Here is a 20754-nt window from a genome sequence, read left to right as displayed (position 1 = left end):
AAGAACAGGCACTTTCCTGGCTTGAGGGTGGTCTCCCAGCTGAATATCAAAGGTCTGACACAACGAATGGAGGCATGAGAGCTTCTGACATAAAATGTTGCAAGAATCCTAAATATAGAGGTTGCTATCAGCTGCCCCTGTTATACTGAAACTATCACATATCGGTATTAAAAAGTGTATTCTGTAGTTGGCATCTTTAGAGAAAGCTCTAGCTTTGCTTGTTTGAAACTTGTAATCAGGACAAATGAGCTGGTCAGCCAACTCGAAGTGTAATAGACAGCTGAGAGTATAACACGGAATTAGCTGAAGCAAGTTTGAAAGGGAAAGTCCACAGAAGGTCTTAAAAAGTCAGTAAAGTAATTTTAAAAGTATTTTCAGATCTTATGGGAAGCTAAAGTAAGGCTTGCAGGTTAGAACAATATGCTACCATTTAGTATACCTGTCAAGGACTATAAGAACTATGAATTATTTAGATGGCTTGCACTTGACAATGAATCCCTATACGGCTCAGATTCTCATTGACGAAACAGGGTATAAATGCTTAGCTAAATATTGTAGTTAGACTGCTGAATATTAGGTGAGCGTACTGCATTGCTAGCAAAAATATGGTGCACATCAGAGTGCTTTCTTCTCCAGAGTACTTTTAAAAACTTCAACAGATTAATTAAGGTAAGTATTATAATGGATGGGGAGACAGAGGTTCAGTGAAATGAAGCAAGTGGCCCATGATCATGCAATAATATTAGAAAGTTGTAGTTTCTGGCTCTTGTCCAGGTGAAAACCATTATATCAAATTCCACTCTACAATTGTTTAAGGCAATTAAATCAAAAATGCAAAACCTTGTGCTGGTTTACTTACTAATGGATTATAACATTTGGCCATATCGTTTCTTCTCCATTCAACTTTGAAAACTCCAGGACTCAGAACCAGTTCTTGCTAGTGTTAGTGTTCTAGTAGGAAGAATAGTGTTGTTTGTGTTTGTTAATGCTCCATTCCTGTTGTCATAGCAATAAAATAGGATTATTTTGTTTGATATTTCTTTAGGAACTATGTTCAAGCTGCAATTTTAAACTGAATTAACCAATTTTCTCAAGTGATCTATGTGATCCTTTGGACAATAATATACTTAGATGGAAATGAATACCCAATTCAGAGCCTTTATTTTCTATATGTTGATTTTACATGATTTCTTTTTTTTATTTCCTTGTCTGCCTTTATATTTCTATCCAGAATAAAGATGCCCTGTAAATGATTTGTCCAATCAACATATGTATTAGTAGTACAAGTTGAATCTCTCTTAAATGGGACCTCCAACTGGTTCTGGACAAGAGAATTTTCCAGATGACAGGAGGTCAATATTTTCTAGTACATTTACCTACATTTCCACTTTTTACTGGGCTCTTAGAAGACATTTAGGGGCCAATTACAGCTAAATAACAGGACAGAACACTGAGAGCAGTACTGGTGGCTGGAAACAAACTTTAAGGGCCCACAGCTGGCCTTTAGCTCATGTGGTAGAACAAGAAATTTGGATGCACCCGTGATGAGTGTTTGTACACCTAATTAAAAATCATGCTGGATTATGGAGTTTGACAGACAAGAGAGTTGAGATTAGAGCGGTTCAACCTGTACATTGTATGGTCACATTCTTCACTGGGCCTATTTCACCCTTCACTGTCCCTAACCTTTGATTTTTTTGAGACTTCTATGAGAATAACAGCTAGATATAAAATTATACCCAGAGAGTTCTGTCAGACACACACTTCAAATTTCTGACTATTTATATAGACAGGAAAATAGAAGCAGAGAGAGAGAGAGAGACCACATAGACAGCTTCTGATTATAGAAGATTTACTGCTACACTGGGGTATGAGTAGCGGCTCCATACCTAAGGTAGAGCCACAATATCCATTTGCATGTGTATACACACACACACACACACACCTGGAAGTCGCAATGCCCTCACAAATGAATTCTGGTTCTGGAGAGTCGCATTGTTCTGGAGCCGCTCCCTATTTTAAATATTGGGGATAGGTCTGAAATTTGTGAACTCCTTAAATGGGATGAACTGCTTTGGCTTGCTGGGGGAAACCCCTTCAGAAAATGGCAGAAGTGATACCCCTCCATCCGAGGGGTTATGCCTGCCATTTGTATGGTCACAACTTGGGCATTCTGTTGGATTCCTGGCTTTTTCTGGGTCTTCACAGAGCAGCAGTGATTGAGTGCAAACTTTCATCTGTGCTTAGCAAGGACATTGTGACCTTTCTCCCCTAAAAAGCCCTCACTCTTGTTACCTGTCTCCTGCAAAGGGAATTATTGCAATATGCCCTACTTGCTAGGTCTATACCCAAAAGGTGCTCAAACTCCACCTGACTCAGAATGTGGCAGCCCATCCCTTCCTCCCCTGGAGCATATTATGTCTGCCTTCCACAGAGTGTGCTGGCTTCCAATTCATTTCTGGTTGCCTTGCAAAGCATGGGGTTTGATCTAATCCTGTTTGAATGTAAAGACCTGTATCTCTCCACATGTTCCATCTAACATCTGAGACCTGCTAAGATGTTTGAGAGGACAGCCCGAAGTTTGTAGATCCAGCACGGGGGAGAGTTTTCTCAAGGGCCTTTGACTGGAATTTATTCGGCCATTGGTCTGACACAGACCAAGTTTATTATCCATCAGGAAACATTACAAAGACTACCTATTTACAAGGGTTTTTTTTTCTAAGTGGGTGGGTCAAATTGGGTATGATATGGGGCTGAGTGGCAGGATCAGTTCTGCAGTTCAAGGAGAGATACGGAGTAGACAGGGAGCCAGTGTGATATATTCTGTGAGCTAAGTGGTCAGTGGTTAAACTGTGAATGTGTCAAACCCATAAGGCTATGCACACTGTATGCCTCAAAATAAATAATGAATAAAATTCTCCTGTGTTTACAACCTGCTCAACTTTGTTGACTTCTGGGGCAGATGCATAAATTGAAAGTTAGAACAGAATTTGGCTCATTGAGTTTAGAGAATAGGTTGAATAAGTTCCTATTATATCTTAATTTACCATGACCTCAATAATCTGCTGAAAAGATTTAATACAATTGGCATGGAAAAGCCCTGATCTGGTAAGTATTTACAGCTATACTTATTTTTATTCCTGTGGGTGGTCACACTGAAACCTAGGGGATTGGACACAAGAATGTTTTCAGGTTGGGTCCATAGATATCACCCCAAAATGATTCACTTTACTGAAAACTGTTGTTTTCATAAAGGAATTACATTTTTGGACAGATATGTGAATGGCCCAATGGACTGTAGAAATATTTTCCTAACCAACTATTACCAAGCTGGAAAATGCTACCCTAAGATGAGTTCAGATAAGGATTTCCGCAAGCAATTTTCAATAGCGTTTGAAAGTAAGATGAATTTTCCATGCATGCAGAGACCAAAGGACATCTGAGTCAGAACAGTCACTGTTAATAGAGTAGAGGAACCACTAGAGTTGCCAGGAATCAATTAGCAAATAACTTAAGCAGCAAATGAAACTTTAGTGTGCCAGGGAAGGCTTCATTTTCTGACTCCAGTGATAATCTGTGAAAACAAATATCTGGAGTTCAGTACCCTCTCCTGGTCCCCTCTCAAGGTGGCACAAAATTGCTCTAACCCAGGACATATTGAATACAAAAGTGTGAGTGGGGGCTGAGTTTAAACCCTCATTCGTGTAGGAATTTGAAGGCTTGCACAGGAAAGGCTTTGACATTTATGAGGAGTATTTAATCACTTCAAGTGGTAGATACTTTTCTGCTGAGGCAGAGAAGTTGCAAGAGCAATGTGGGTATGGTAACTGATATAAGGGGAGGTATTGGTATTTCTCAAGGCAATTAAGCTCACTCAGTTGTTCACAGACCTATTCTTAGTATCCCTCAGAGATTGCAGACACAAGGGTTGAGCTGTGCATTTTATTTTCACCTTCTGACCCAACAACTCTAAACACATGCTGAATTCTGTGCTTATTTATAAGGGCTACAAGAAGCCCTGAGTTGACTTTTGTGAGCTGGAATGAAGCCAATGTTCTTGCAGTGAGGTGCAAGCGAGAGCAAGACAAGACATCTGGATGATGCAGATCTATGGCTATTACCAGAGAATGTACAGACAGGTAAAGGCAAGGGAGAGGTGGGAAAGTGCCACTTCTCTCTCCTCTCTTCCTTATCTACCTATGCAACAATGATTTTGCTGTCACTCGATGGTTCTTCAAGCAGGGTCACCAGACCTGGCTTAGACTTTCTAGAGCCTGGGGTGGAAGCCTGAACCCCGCCACTTTAGGCTGAAGCAGAAGTCTGAGAGCTTTGTCCTTAGCTGGCAGGGCTCAGGCTACAGCCCCCCTGACTGGGGCAGAGGCCTTGGGCTTCAGCTTTGGCCCCCTTGCCTGCAGAGGTGAGGCTCAGGTTTTGTCCCCAACCACTGGGGCAGTGGGCATTGCATAGGCTCAGGCATTGATGTCCCTTCCTGGGGTTGGAGTATAATTTTTTGTCATAAGTGTGGAGCCAAGGTGCAGTGAAGTTTGAGAAACCTGGCTGTAACTTAAACATGAAAATAAAAAGCAGCCCTAGGTAAATGAGTGAGTGGAGAGATAGAGGGGGTAGATTGAGCTAAAGGCAGGTGGCATAGGTGGCTACTTAGAGTAGGGAATGTGGGAACAGAGCATCTCAGTCCCCAAAAGTCAACTTCATGTCTGTGGGAAGTTTATACAATAAGAATTGTGATCAACTTCTCTGTGAACCTTAAGACAGTGTTCTATGGGCTGTTCTGTGTAATTCAGATAAGATGGTTCGATTATTTGATTCTATTCCACTTGTGAATGGGAGTCCCTCTGGAATATGAGTTATTTCCTAATTATCATTTTTTAATTACCAGCCACTTTTATCTTGTCGTCAGAACTGAATCCTATATGTTCTGTATTACCCAGCTGATTCATCTGTGGTGCCATGTCTACACTAGCCAAAAACTTCAAAATGGCCATTCAAATGGCCATTTCGACATTTACTCATGAAGCGCTGAAATACATATTCAGCGCCTCATTAGCATGTGGGCAGCCGCGGCACTTCGAAATTGACGTGGCTTGCCGCCACGCGGCTCGTCCCATCGGGGCTCCTTTTCGAAAGGACCCTGGCTACTTCGAAGTCCACTTATTCCTATGAGCAGATGGGAATAAGGGGATTTCAAAGTAGGCGGGGTCCTTTCAAAAAGGAGCCCCATCTGGACGAGCCGCGCAGTGGTGAGCCACATCAATTTCGAAGTGCCGCAGCCGCCCGCGTGCTAATGAGGCGCTGAATATGTATTTCAGTGCTTCATTAGTAAATGTCGAAATGTCCATTTGCATGGCCATTTCGAAGTTTTTGGCTAGTGTAGACACGGCCTGGGTGAATAGTGCCAAGTCCCACTGTTGAGATTCAGGGTGTGTTTTCACTACAAGGAATCTTGATCGTGCTGCAGTTGATCTTCCGGAGTTTGATTTAGCATGCCTAGTAGGGACACACTAAATCAAACTTACTGCCCACCTGTGTCAGCACTGGTACTCCTGCCCCCGACCCAAAGGAGTAAGGGAAATCGATGGGACAGTTTTTCCTGTTGACCTACCACTGCGTAGACCATGGCAAAAATCAATTTTAGATAAGTCAGCTCCAGCTACGCAATTCTTATGGTGGGATTTGTGAGTCTAAATCAATTTTACCTCCTAGTGTAGACCTGGCCTCAGACTCAGTCATCTTGAAGCTGATAGGAGTGATCCCAGTGGGCACTGAATTTAGCTCACGGTCCTCTTTCACGGAAGTGCTTTGTGTATGGATTGATGGCAAGATAGGGCTTTTGATAAGGACTGATGGCATGCAGATGTCTGGGAAGACAACTGCTCAACCATTCTGTCATCCACAAAGCAGAGGTTGATTATTTGAGTAACTTAAATCTAGTTTCTGTGAGTTTCCTAATGAAAATAGCCTTTAACCTGGGGAGTGGTTTTTCTTTCCTCAACTTTTCGCAAATAAATCCACACCTTGAATTTCTTTGGGTTGTAGTAAATGATCTTTTAAAAGATACTGGTTGGTTTTCTTCTAAAACCTTACCGATTGTGATGTGCACTCAAGCAATTGTACAGTGCCACAAAGTATCAGAGAGGTAGCCGTGTTTGTCTGTAGCTTTGAGAACAACAAAAAGTCTTGTGGCACCTAATAGACTAACAGATATTTTGGAGCATAAGCTTCCATGGGCAAAGATCAGCTTCATCAGATGATGGAGCAGGTAATTAAAGAAATCATCTGCAAGCACTTGGAAGATGGTAAGATGATAGAGAACAGCGAGCATGGATTTGTAAAGAACGAATCATGTCAAACTAATCTGATAGCTTTCTTTGTTAGGATAACGAGCCTTGTGGATAGGGGAGAAGTGGTAGATGTGTTATACCTAGAGTTTAGTAAAGCATTTGATACGGTCTCGCATGATATTCTTATAAAAAAACTAGGCAAATACAATTTAGATGAGGCTACTATAAGGTGGATGCATAACTGGCTGGATAACCATACCCAGAGAGTAGTTCTTAATGGTTCTCAATCCTGCTGGAAAAGTATAACTAGTGGGGTTCTGCAGGGGTCTGTGTTTGCACCAGTTCTGTTCAATATCTTCATCAATGATTTAGATATTGGCATAGAAAGTACGCTTATCAAGTTTGCAGATGATACTAAGTTGGGAGGGGTTGCAACTGCTTTGGAGGATAGGGTCATAATTCAAAATGATCTGGAGAAATTGGAGAAATGGTCTGAGGTAAACAGGATGAAGTTTAATAAGGACAAATGCAAAGTGTTCCACTTGGGAAGGAACAATCAGTTTCACACATACAGAATGGGGAGAGACTGTCTAGGAAAGACTACAGCAGAGAGGGATCTAGGGGTTATAGTGGACCACAAGCTAAATATGAGTCAACAATGTGATGCTGTTGCAAAAAAAGCAAACATGATTCTGGGATGCATTAACAGGTATGTTGTGAACAAGACACAAGAAGTCATTCTTCCTCTCTACTCTGCACTGGTTAGGCCTCAGCTGGAGTATTGTGTCCAGTTCTGGGCACTGCAGTTCAAGAAAGATGTGGAGAAATTAGAGAGGGTCCAGAGAAGAGCAACAAGAATGATTAACGGTCTAGAGAATGTGACCTATGAAGAAAGGCTGAAAGAACTGGGTTTGTTTAGTTTGGAAAAGAGAAGATTGAGGGGAGACATGATAGTGGTTTTCAGGTATCTAAAAGGGTGTCATAAGGAGGGCCGTGTCTACACTAGCCCCAAACTTCGAAATGGCCATGTAAATGGCCATTTCGAAGTTTACTAATGAAGTGCTGACATACATATTCAGCACCTCAATAGCATGCGGGCGGCCGCGGTGCTTCGAAATTGACGTGGCACGCTGCCGCGTGGCTTGTCCTGATGGGGCTCCTTTTTAGAAAGGACCCCACCTGCTTCAAAGTCCCCTTATTCCCATCTGCTCATGGGAATAAGGGGACTTCGAAGTAGCCGGGGTCCTTTCGAAAAGGAGCACCGTCGGGACGAGCTGCGTGGTGGCGAGCCGCTTCAATTTCAAAGTGCCGCGTCCGCCCGCATGCTAATGAAGCACTGAATATGCATTTTAGCACTTCATTAGTAAACTTCAAAATGGCCATTTGAATGGCCATTTCGAAGTTTGGGGCTAGTATAGACGTAGTCGAGGAGGGAGAAAACTTGTTCTTCTTGACATCTGAGGATAGAACAAGAGGCAATGGACTTAAACTGCAGCAAAGGAGGTTTAAGTTGGACATTAGGAAAAAGTTCCTAACTGTCAGGGTGGTCAAACAGTGGAATAAATTGCCAAGGGAGGTTGTGGAATCTCCATCGCTGGAGATATTTAAGAACAGGTTAGATAGATGTCTGTCAGGGATGGCTTAGACAGTACTTGGTCCTGCCATTGGGACAGGGGAATGGACTCGATGGCCTGTCGAGGTCTGTTCCAGTCCTAGCGTTCTATGATTCTGTGAGTGGGGGTGGGTTTCAGAGGGGTATTTAAAGAATCGGGTCCCAGTAAAGGGGGAGGGCCAAAGCAGACAAGGTCTATTCTGCAAGGTGGAAATGGCCTAGTATCAACAGCACTTATCAAAAGAGGAAAAAACAAGTCAGATCAGACAGGGGATGTGAGCCATTGTCTGTGTCTAATGGGGAGCTATCAACACCCAGAGCAGAGAAACTGTCTTTGTAAGCTGCAAGCCACTCCCAGACTCTGTTTAATCCACGGTTAATTGAGTCAAATTTGCAAATAAATTTCAGCTCAGAGATTTCTCTCTCCATTTGATTTCTGAAATTTTTTTGTTTCAGAACTGTCATCCTTAAATCTACCACTGTGTGTCCAGGGAGGTTTAAATGTTCTCCCACAGGCTTCTGTACATTACCGTTCCTGATGTCTGATTCATGTCCATTTATTCTTTTATGGAGAGACTGTCCAGTTTGGCCAATGTAAATGTAAATGTCAGCTCTGGTCCTCCCCCTTTACTGGGACCCCACTCTTTAAATACCCCTCTGAAACCCTCCCCCCCACTCATGCATCTGATGAAGTGGGTCTTTGCCCACGAAAGCTTATGCTCCAAAATATCTGTTTGTCTATTAGGTGCCACAAGACTTTTTGCAGAACCACAAAGGTAACTTCATTTCAGTGAAGTCTATGAAGTGATGGCATGATGAAATGCTGTCACATATATATGTGATCATTATAATTACCCATTATGACAGACAGCAGGCCAGATCCATAGCTGGTGCCTATCAGCATAGCTGCTTTGAAATCAATTGTTTTGAAATCAGGGGTGTGAGTCAGTTTTGTATCAGATTGGGATATGGCCAAGTCGCCAAAAAAATACAAGCAAATGCACCCTGGATATCATTACTCGGCATCCTGATTTAGAATTAGCATTGGTAAAACTACCATCCTTCCATAACTTCCTTCAGTTTAACATGTTAGTTCTGTGGTTTCTGTGAATAGTGTTATAAAGAGACACTGCTGTACGTGCTATCATGAGAAGTCCAGTGTTAATGGGGCAGTCCAGGAAGACTCCGTCTAGCTTATGATTTACAAATGTGGAAAAGAGAACCAGTAAAAAGCACAGCTAATGCCTTCATCTAGGATTTAATCAAAGAGCTTTGGGGAAAAACTCTGTGTGTGTGCGTATGTGTAACTTTATCTCTAATTGTGCATATGCACATATATTTTGGGTTCAAAGACTATGCATGCTGTTAAATATCTCCACCCCTGCTCTGCAGAGATAAGATGCAGAGGCAGCTGATACCCTGATATCAGCACTCCTTCCCCGCCAACCTCACTCTGCACAGCTCTCAGGAACATCCTGAGAGCCTCTCAGGTGCAGAATGAAGCAAGGTGGGGGGTTGGGGAAGCTGAACACATGCTGCTGGCTTTAAGTGTGAGCACCCTGCTAATCAACTGGGTGGGGCCAGACTGAAATGTTGGCTGGGCCAGAACTGGCCCATGGAGCACATTTGGCCCAATTCTGTCTTAAAATCTGTAAATCATCTGCCCATGGTCACTTGTACATCAATATCACCCCACTAACCTCATTGTTGTTACTCCTAAGTTACACTGGTGTAGATGAGATAAAAATCACACCTTAAGAATCTGTGCCTTAAAATCCTGTCCTAAAATATAGCTGTACTGACTAGGGCTGTCTTGTTATGATGAGAGATTAGTTATTCTTTGGAGCTCAAGATGCAATAAATTCAGGTGTTTCCCATTCAGAAAAAGCAAAACCTGAACAGCCCCCATAACCCTAAATAAAGAACAAAGTCTGCAGGGACCACCCTGGCATTCTTTTGAGTCTGGATTCACTTCCATCGCCATGTCCCACAGGCCTCTGGTATTCAGCTAACCTCATGCAAAGACACATTTTCCTGTGGAATTTTTGCCTGCGTCCTTTTCAAATCCTCCCTCCCCCGCATCCTGGCTCTTTGCACCTCCATGTGCATAATTTGCAACTGAATTTTTGGTTATATAATAATCCAAGTCATAAACCGCTGACTCACAAACTTCTCTGCTTTTGTCAAAAAAAATCTTTTCCTACCGCTGTCCCCTCCGCAAATTCTCCTCCGTTTGTCAGGTTTGGGAGGCTGTTGTCACCAAGAACATTAAGAGGAAGGAAGGAAGGAAGGAAGGAAAGGAGGGCAGCTCAGTAACCACCAGTGTCACCTGCTTTCACATTTAAGTCAAAGGGCAACCAATCTAAAAACAAAGCCCAACATGAATGGGCATCAGCCCAAGCTGCACTCACTGCTGCTACCTGTAAACAGGATCTGTCATGTTTGCAAGTTGGCATGATGAACCTTTGATGGGTCTAAGTACAGCATGGGAACCTGAGTGAACATGTAATTAGGGGTGGCTGGCAAGTGGTATAGAACTTTGTGTTCACAGTGTCTCATGGGCTTTACAATTTGGTTACTTTTCTTTTCAAACATGCCATTCTTCCACATACTTTAAAGTACCCACCCAGTTATGAAAATGTTCTTGGCTTGTTGCCTTTCCGCTCCAGTGCTCAAACATCTGAATCTATACCCTGAGTTGTAGTCCAGTCCTAAACCTGTTTAAATAGCTCTTTTGAGGGGTGGGAGAAAGTTAAGCACTCAGTAAACAAGACACTAATGGCCCAATTGCCCGGCTAAAGTACTAAAGAAGCGTGAACACCTGTGGAAGTGAGCAGGCTCTGCTATAGCATTCCCAGGTAAAAGTCATCCCAGCACAGGCTGAGCAAAACCTTTGCACTACTTAAGCCTTCAAATCGAAGCTTACATGGCAGAAACATCCTTTGCCCGGGGGGGAATTTCACCCACTGCCCTTAGTTCTACATGTGCTGGTGATTTCATTATGGTTAATGTTGTTGGCTTTGTATACACGTGTACTGTGGATCCAATTCTGTAGACTTTTCTCATACTCAGTCATCGTACTCACATGGGCAGACCCTATCTCTTCTCTTGTGAGTAAATGCTTCTCAACGTATGTGAAGGTTGAAGGATCAAGAGCTATCTGAGTGAAATAGGAATTAATGTTTTATCAATACATTTTAAAGAAATTTTTATTAAATTGAACTAAAAGCTGGACTCAGGGCAGCACAGAGAGCTTGCCTTGGAGCCGATGATTAAGTGTGAAGGTCCCTTTGGCCCCAATGGAACAGAGAGCAGGATGTGTTTTGGGGATCACACCTTTACTATTAACTGGTTATGTTTTGGGAGCAGAGGATTAATTAATGCTGGGCCTAAGATACAAAGTTTGAATTTGGATATAAAGCCAATTATTTGCTGTATGCTTTGTAACTGTTTACAGAGAGGTTGGAAAAACCAGTGTTGTTAGAAACACAACCCCTTTTCGCGTGGCTTTTTTTTAGCTATGAACTTATCATTTTAAGTGGATGCAATAAGGCACATGGAATCATTTTTGTCTGTATTGTGGTAATGCCCAAAGCCTCCACTGAGGTCAGAGCTCCCCTGTAGAAACACAGAAACAGCAGCCCCTGTCCCAAAGACCTTAAAATCAAAATGAAGATGTAGTAAGTGAGCTGGATGATACAATTGGTAGGTTGTTAACCTGGGACACCTGCCTTTAGTCCCTTGCTCTGCCACTGACATCAGTGACCTTGTTCAAGTTCCTTATGGCTAGATGTTTAAAAGTATTTAGGCACTTAAAGATGCAAATAGCGTGATTTTTCAAAAGTGCCTACTGACCCAAATCCCATTGAGAGCTGTCCTATAATTGCTCTATGAGTCTAACTGTTCCTCATCTATAAAATGGAGGGCTGTCCTAGCTCAAGGTTATGTTGTAAGGACAAGTACGTTCAAAGATTGTGAAGTGCTTGATATTACAGGAATGTTACTAATATTACTAAGATTTGTTCCACAGCATGATAAAATTAGAGAACCTCTAAACCAGGGATCAGGAACCCCTGGCACGCGTGCCAAGAGTGGCATGCAAGCTGATTTTCATCATCATATGAGGCCCTCCACCCCTATGCAACCAGAAGCTTGCTCAAAGCCATACAGCCTGTAGATTAACAAAAGACCAGCTAATGTGACCAGCCACCATCAAAATGGTAAAGCTCTGCATCTTAATGTATTTATTAATGAAGCTGTTGTAAGTAGGACTATTAGGCTACATCTACAGAGCAGGCAGGATTTCAGGATATGGTGCTATCAAGAAATAGCTGCTGACATCTAAGAAACACACCCTTTTTCAAGATAACAGGTGTGCTACTCTGGCATCCCTGCACAGCTCATTGCAGGAGGCGTACAGGGATGCCTTGAAATAGGACTTATTTTGGCACGAGGCATTATTTAGACAGCACCGCCTGCCAAAATAGCCTATTTCAAAATCTACTCCAAATAAGCTATGCAGTTTCCTTATTTTGAGGTTAGGGTGCCATGTAGACATAGCATTAGTGACTTTAAAAAGTGTCACTGCCACTTGGACAGTACAAAGAAGTCAAAAAGGTCTAATTTCAGCACTCTGCCTCAGAAAGGTTGCTAACCCTCTTCTAAACTAAAAATCATCCTCATTTTTGGCCCAGGAGATCAGACTAGATCTTCTAGTCATCTCTTCTGAAAACTGCTGGATCTGATACTGGAGGACATACTTAGAAATCAAAAGAACCTTCAAACTGGAGTCTTGGGCTGAAATCAACAAGATGAAATTCAATAAAGACACAAATATATGACTATGCTTAGGGAAACTTGCACTGCCAATGGTCAGGTCATGCTTGTTCTGTAGATGAAGATTGGACATTAGGCCCCTGGGCCAACAAGCCAGCATGTATCTATTAAAAAAATTCATTGGCAGGCTGGTTTCTGTTTGTAACCTTCACTATGGTGTAACCCTCCTCCCTTGGCTAGTAATCATGACAGGATCAAAATCCAAGGTACAATTTCCTTGAGATGGAAAACCAGGATCCATTGCAGAATCCACAGGGAGCTTTTCAAGTTTGTCATGTGGTTAGATGGCCCATGAGCTCTCTGGGCAGCTTGTCATCTTGATTTCCATCCTTGTCTGAGCTCTCTTTTATTCAGAAAGCACACATGCATTTTTACCCATCTGAGAATGAGGCCTCAGGGGAATCCTTTTTGAGCTCTATCCATTGACCTCGCTCACCTTCAGCGCATACACTGTTTTTCTCAGAGTAGGCTGTTATTTCTCTAGCTCCAAATCGAGATTGGGACAACAATAAATACATTAATCACTTAAAACTATGGACTTTGCACTTTTACTCCACTTTCCTTAGAAGTCGTAAAAACCTCTTAACAAGCACTAACCAATTAATCCTTATACTGTAAAGGAAGGGAAAAGGTCATGTCTTTCATCGCTGAAGCACAATACCTGCAGGAGTGGTACACCGTAAGGGCTCGGTCCAGCCAGTTGAGAGCCTCCTGAAACATACTGACCACCATTGACCTGAACAGAAATCAGTGGGAAGACAGAGTGCTCAATGTTTGTGAATGCTGGGGTCAAGTTCACAAGCCATTCCAAGCACCATTAGGCTACTGTGTTTAGGTGGGGAGTGAAAAATACTTTACCCAGCTGAACGTGAATAGGAGATTTAAGCAGGCTGGTTGCTCTGATCCTCAGAGATATTTAGGGTCCCAGCTTCCATGAAATCAACAGAAGTTAGAACCCCAAATACCTTTGAGGATCTCGGCCCTGCTGCAGTGCTTTAACTGCCACACATGCTCCGGAGTTTATTTTTAGGTGTCCTGCAAACTACAGCGCAGTGTTCTCTAACACCCGGCTGGGGTGCTAGTTCAGTGAGGAGCTGAGGGGGAGCATTTAGCAAACATCCTGCTCCATCTGTTAAGCTTCTTTCTTATCTTGAAGGTCTGCCATTCAAGCACTTGACCCAAGTGAAACATGCTTTGCTTGCAGGTTATAAAATTATTGCAGTAAAGGTAGTGGGGCTGACAGCCACTATGGGCCCTGTGACAAGGGGTGGGCAGGGAGTCCGATTCCATGCTCCCAGAAGGTGTGTAGCCTTGGGTGGAAAGGGGCTGGGCTAAGGGCAGCCAGCCCTTAGCACCACCCAGAGTACAATGGTGCCCTCCCACCAGCCCTCAGAAGACATGTGGGGCAGCATAGGGAAGCTCTCTCAGCCTTTCAAAGGGACTCAGAGTACCCAGCTGCTGTCCCAGCTACTGTGGCAGTGGTGGTGGCTGGGAGCTCCAGGCCCCTTTGAAATACTAGGCCCCTTTGAAACACTAGGCCCCTATGCAATTGCCCCCCATCAGCAGGCCTGAGTACAAGATAGTATGCAGGGCTTTTTTTCTGATGTAATGCACCAGAATGGAATTTTGGCAACTTTTTTCCCAGCACCACCATTTTGGAAGCCAGCTGGGCAGCTCCAAGCCATGTGTGGCTCTCTAAGGAGCCATTTGTGGCTCCTGCTGCTGCCACTGCTCACTCCTCTGGCTCTCTGTCTGCCAGGCTGAAAGAGCAGGACTCAATTTAATTGGTTTAATGACTGGCAGGAGGGATCCAGCCACTAAATCAATTAAATCGAGTCCTATTCTTTCAGTGCAGCAGGTCACTGGGAGCTGCCCCTCATGCGCTGTACATGGGGGCAGCTGCACAGCTGTGGTGAAGAGAAGATGGCGGCTGGTGAAGGAGCAGTGGTGATGTGACAGCACATGGAGCTCCTGGGTAATTAAGTGCATCCTGGGTTGGGGGTGGTGGTTTGGGGCTGTAAGGGGGTTAAGCCTGGGGTGGGGGGCATAGTTGTGGGCTGCAGGAGCTCAAGCCTGGGGGACAATTTGAGGCTGTGGGGGGTTAAACCTGGGGGCAGTTTGGGGCTGTGGATAAGCCTAGGGGTGGTTTGGGGCTGTGAGGAGGTTAGGCCTGGGGGTGGTTTGGGGCTGTGGGGGGTTAAGCCTGGGGGTGGTTTGGGGCTCTGGTGGGATAATCCTGGGGGTGCAGTTTGGGGCTGCAGGGAGTTCCAGCCTTTTTTTTTTCCCTAGGAAAAAAAAGCATTGGTGATATGGCTGCAGAGCTGCACTCCCTCCCTCGGTGCTCAGGGGATGATTAATCCTGGGCAAGGTGTGATTTCATTCTAATTGCACAGTCTAATCACTCAGGTCCTCTCAGTGTTCCAAGGCAGGGGATCCTGGGATCCCGGGGCTCTTTTCAGTTCCCTGGTTAAATGTAAAGCCCATATTATTGTACTATAGCAGAGTTAAAAGGGAGAGGTTAGTGGTGATAGAGAATTCTGATACAACCGAGCAAACTACCCTTTGAGACTTTCCTGAAGACAGTAGGTGAGAGAGTGTGAAAGCAGATTAGACACTTATCCAAAAGGCAATGTCTTATTTTCCATCCTGTGCCCCCAAAGGAATGATAAGACACCCACACTGTAACACTAATGTAAGTTAAAGATTTCTTTCCCCAGAAGCATAAGAATTTATTAGTGAAAGGCATTAAAATCCCTCGCCTACTTTGACATCATTGAAATAAACCAGTCTGAGGGTTTACATATTATATTTATTTCTAAAAACATGGACTGAATTTTAAATACAGAAATATAGAAAAATAGGGTTTGAAGAGCCCACAAGAAGTCATATTTTACAAAGCCCTGCACTGAGGTAGAACCAAGAGTGTAGAGCTCATCCCTGACAGGTTTTATTTTTTAACCCAGGAGTGGGCAATAATTTTTGATGGGAGACCAGTCCAAGAATTTAGAAGTGATCAAGGGCTGCATGTTTCTATCATATTAATGGAGGGACAGTCTGGGAGTCTGGGAGAGAAGTTGGGTATAGGAAGGAGCTCTGGGAAAGGGGATTGAGGTGCAGGAGGTGGTGTGAGGTCTGGGAGAGGGGGTGGTGCAGGAGAGGATTCTGACCTGGGGGAGGGCTGGAGGATGAGGTGCAGAGTCTGGGAGGGAGTTATGCCTGGGGGTAGGGGTGCAGAGGGTTTGGTTGTGACCTGAGGCAGGAGGTTGGGGGTCTAGGAGGGGGTGCGATGCCAAGTGTAGGCTCTGGCCGGAAGTTGCTTACCTAAGGTGGCTCCTGACCAGCAGCCCTGCATGAAGTACAAGTAGGTTCCCAGACCTTCAGGTAGGTTCCCCCCACATGCTACTCAGTGAAGAAAATTCCACAACCCCCATTGGAGGCTTTTTCCAATACTTGTAGTCAGACTTATGGTGATCACTCATTGCCAAGTGTGAGCATCTCCCATGGAGTTGTGGATCTGTAGGTGGCTCATAAGGCCACTCCTTGAACTACAAGTGCTATTACAGAGAGGACAGGTGTTTCCAGGTATGGCAGGAGGCTGCTGACCATGACTGGAAGGCAGTCTCTCCTTCCTCCTGCACCTATTGTCCTTGTTGGAAGGCAAGTTCAAAATGCAGGGGGCCATTGTGTATCACTTTTCTCCATTTTGAATGATCCTGGGTGAGTGTCTCCCAAGTGTCAATGCCAGTATTGCACTTTTTAAAGTTACCCTTCAGCAAGCCCTTATAATGTTTCCATTGTCCTCCTGTGTTATAGTAACCATCTTTCACCTGGGGACAGGACTTGTTTTGGGAGACAATGATCTGGCATCTGGACAGTGTGACCAATCCAGCGGAGTTGCTGATGGATGATCATTCCCTTGATACTGGTGTACTTTGCCTCTTCCAGAATACTAATGTTGGTGCATCTGTCTTCCTATTTGATCTCCAGGATCTTACACAGACAGCACTGGTGTTGCTTCTCCAGGACTTTCAAGTGATGTTGGTAGGTTGTACAGGTTTTAGACCCATAGGACAATGTTGGTAGAATAATGACTTGATAAGCAAGGAGCTTCCTGTCTGTTTGAATGTTGTAATCTCCAAAAGCTCTGTGCCATAAATGCTCAAAGGCTGCACTGGCGCGGCTCTGACGGTATTGGATTTCTGCATCAATATCTGCCTTGAATGAGAGACAACTTCCAAGGCAGAGGAAATGGTTGACATTCTCCAGTACCTCTCCATTGATTTTAATAGGATTTTAAGAGATAGAGTGTGTGGTACCTCAGTTGGAGAGGGGTGGTAGAGCACTTTCATTTTCTTGATGTTACGTGTGACACTAAGACGTGTGTAAGCATTGGCAAATATGTTCAGGACAGTTTGAAGATCTTTCTTAGTGTGGGCAAAAACTGCATTGTCATCAGCATACTGAAGTTCCACAATAGATGTGGAAATATTACTCGTAGCTTGCAGCCTGCTAAGCCTGAGCAACTTTCCATCCAGTCTATAAATGATTTCAACACCAGCTGGGAACTTCCCAGCAATTAGGCAAACAATGATGGCAATAAAAATCGCAAACATGGTGGGGGTGATGATGCAGCCCTGCTAACCCTGTCAAAGAAGGAAATTAAGTTCATCTGGCAAGATTTGTTCTTGACACACTCACATTCATTATTACTTATCACCCTTTTATCCTCTAGGTGATCACAAATTGATTGTTTGATAGTTTATACCGGTATCTGTCAGGTACCAAGATTAGCCTGATCGGTCTATAACTCCCTGGAGAACCTTTGCTTTCTTTTTCAACAACAACATAGTACATTTGGCCTTTTCCATCCCTCTGAGACCTCACCTTTCTTCTGTGAGCTCTAGAAGATAATTGCTAATGCTTCTAAGATTCCTTAAATACAAGAGAGTGAATTTCACCAGGTCCTGCTGACCTGAATACATCTTACCTAAATATTCTTCAACTTGTTGTTTCTCTGTTCTGGCTTATCTTTCTCATCTCCTTGTTGTTAATAATTGTAATAGGGCCTCTAGTCACAATTAAGCTTTTTAATGAAGACTTAAGGAAAAATAGTTACTAAACACTTCAGATTTCTTGAAGGCATCAGTTGTTAGCTCTTTCCCACTGAGTAGTGGACCTGCACTTTCCTTCATCTTTCACTTCCTTCTCTAATTGCCCTTTATGTGCTTTGCTAGGTGTAACTCATTTTGTGCCTTAATCTGCTTGATTTTGTCCTTCCATGACTGCACCATTCCTTTACATTCATCCTTAGCAATTTGTCCATGTTTCCACTTTTTGTAGGACTTCTTTTTGATTGTTCTGAACATTTAAAAGCTCCTGGTGAATTTATATTGGCCTCTTGCTATTCTTTTTATCTTTCCTTCATTTTGGGTTATCTTGCTGTTGTGCCTTTAATGTTTGTCTTTTTGAGAAGCTACCAGCTCCCCTGAATATTTCCCCCCCCTCCACCCCCGGTAGCTGTTCTTCTTATTGGACATTATCTCTCAGTTTTCTGCATTGGCTAAAATCTATTTTTTTGAAGTCTAGTGTTTTTGTACCGCTGTTCTCTCTCCTTGTTGTCTTATAACATGAAATCTATTATTTCATGATCCCTTTCACTCAGATTACCTTCCACATTTAGATTTGCAACTATTTCTTTCCTGTTTATCAGTATTCAGTCTAAATTGACATACCCATTGGTTATTACCTCCTGCTCCTGAAGCAAGAAATTGCTTGCAATACCTCTCAAGCACTTATGAGACCTTTTGTATTTTGACATGGTTTTCCAACAGCTATCTTGATAGTTAAAGTTTCCCATTTCTGCTAGGACTTGTGTTTTTTATATTTCTTATTTGTTTTAGAAATGTATCATCTGCCACATCCTTCTGATTTGGTGGTCTACAGTAAACCTTCTCCTCCCTTTTTAGAAGGGTATGCAATCCAGACATACAAGCCGTGTCTACACGTGCACGCTACTTCGAAGTAGCAGCACTAACTTCGAAATAGCACCCGTCACGGCTACACGTGTTGGGTGCTATTTCGATGTTAACATCAACGTTAGGCGGCGAGACGTCGAAGCCGCTAAACCCATGAGGGGATGGGAATAGCACCCTACTTCGAAGTTGAACGTCGAAGTAGGGCACGTGTAGACGATCCGCGTCCTGCAACATCGAAATAGCGGGGTCCACAATGGTGGCCATCAGCTGAGGGGTTGAGAGATGCTCTCTCTCCAGCCCCTGTGGGGCTCTATGGTCACCATGTGCAGCAGCCCTTAGCCCAGGGCTTCTGGCTGCTGCTGCGGCAGCTGGGGATCCATGCTGCATGCACAGGGTCTGCAACCAGCTGTCGGCTCTGTGGATCTTGTGTTGTTTAGTGCAACTGTGTCTGGGAGGGGCCCTTTAAGGGAGCGGCTTGCTGTTGAGTCCGCCCTGTGACTCTGTCTGCAGCTGTGCCTGGCACCCTTACTTCGATGTGTGTTACTTTGGCGTGTAGACGTTCCCTCGCAGCGCCTATTTCGATGTGGTGCTGTGCAATGTCGATGTTGAACGTCGACGTTGCCAGCCCTGGAGGACGTGTAGACGTTATTCATCGAAATAGCCTATTTCGATGTCGCTACATCGAAATAAGCTACTTCGATGTAGGCTTCAAGTGTAGACGTAGCTACAGTGTAACAGCTCCTCCTTTTTTTCCGTGCCAGGCCTTCCCATATCTGTGGCATGAGATTTACCTCCGCAAGCTAACAGTGAAGTAAATAAAGTCTTAATTTAGCTTCGGGGGGGTAGCTGTGTTAGTCTGGATCTGTAACAGCAACGAAGGGTCCTGTGGCACCTTATAGACTAACAGAAAAGTTTTGAGCATGAGCTTTCGTGAGCACAGACTCACTTCATCAGATGTGAGTCTGTACTCATGAAAGCTCATGCTCAAAACTTTTCTGTTAGTCTATAAGGTGCCACAGGACCCTTCGTTGCTGTTAATTTAGCTTGTTTACTAAGACTTCTTCCTGTTTATTCACAATGCACCTGGTGTGTGTGTGTGTTTGTGTGTGTGTGTGTGTGTGTGTGTGTGTGCGCGCGTGTGCATAAATAAATAAATATTTATATATTTATAAAATATTATTGGCCTTGTAGTGGAGGAAAAACAAGAGAACTGGTCACAGCAGTTGCCCTTCTCTCTATCTTCTGGATGGATATGACTTCATTTATCTGCAGCAAAGGATCAGCTTTTTGAAGTTAAGAAGCCATCTGGTGCCTCGCTCATTTATGCACACAGAAAGTCAACACTCACACACACTTCAGACATTTATGATTGTACATGGCTCACTAGATACCTAAATCATAATATGCAGAGGTAAATAGCAGATTCACATTCAAATCAAGTCCATAATTTAAGCACACACAAATGTATATGCACAAATGTGCACCAGGACTTTGAAAATCAAATACTGCATTCAAAGTTTGCTTCCAATAAAGCGAAGGAGTGTGCATGCTGATGGAGACAATGGCATTCCATCCTTAGCTGTGCCACTCGATGACATGTGACTTTTTATATTTCTTACACATCCTTTCTATAGCTTAAGTACCCTCAGCTGTAAAATGTGTAAAATAATACATATGTAAATCACAAGAGTGTTGTGAGCCTTAATGTTTGTCAGATTCACTGGACTCCTTAGAGGAAATACATAATAGAAATCTTATGAATGATAATAAAACCTGGGCGGTCTATAGCTGAATGTCCTTTTGAGGTAATAAGCTTTGTTCATACACATCGAGGTGGCCAAATCTTGGGCTTATTTTATACTCTCAGAGCAGTGTAATTGTATTGACTTACTCCTGTTTTATGTCAGGGGAATCAGGCCTCAGACTTCAGTATCACCTCTTGTCTTTAATCTTTCACCAGAAAATTCCTTGTTTACAGCTTGAGGAGTGCAAGGATGTAGGCAGGTCACTCTGGGTTTTCTGTGCTCGCTGC

At 43.5% G+C, this 20754-nt stretch overlaps 1 long non-coding RNA gene across 1 annotated transcript in view; it reads left to right on the top strand.

Annotated features, from left to right (window-relative positions):
- The first annotated feature begins 3957 nt into the window (after positions 1 to 3957).
- The window catches only part of LOC142011955 (uncharacterized), a 28347-nt gene continuing 11550 nt past the window's right edge, over positions 3958 to 20754 (top strand). The window contains exon 1 of the long non-coding RNA XR_012645226.1: positions 3958 to 4139. This is a non-coding gene — a long non-coding RNA (uncharacterized LOC142011955). The remainder of the gene's footprint in view (positions 4140 to 20754) is intronic.

The sequence above is a fragment of the Carettochelys insculpta genome, chromosome 4, assembly GCF_033958435.1.
Source record: "Carettochelys insculpta isolate YL-2023 chromosome 4, ASM3395843v1, whole genome shotgun sequence".
Taxonomy (NCBI): domain Eukaryota; kingdom Metazoa; phylum Chordata; order Testudines; family Carettochelyidae; genus Carettochelys; species Carettochelys insculpta.
The sequence above is the reverse complement of the archived record's forward strand: the minus strand, read 5'-3'. Positions and strand labels throughout refer to the sequence as shown.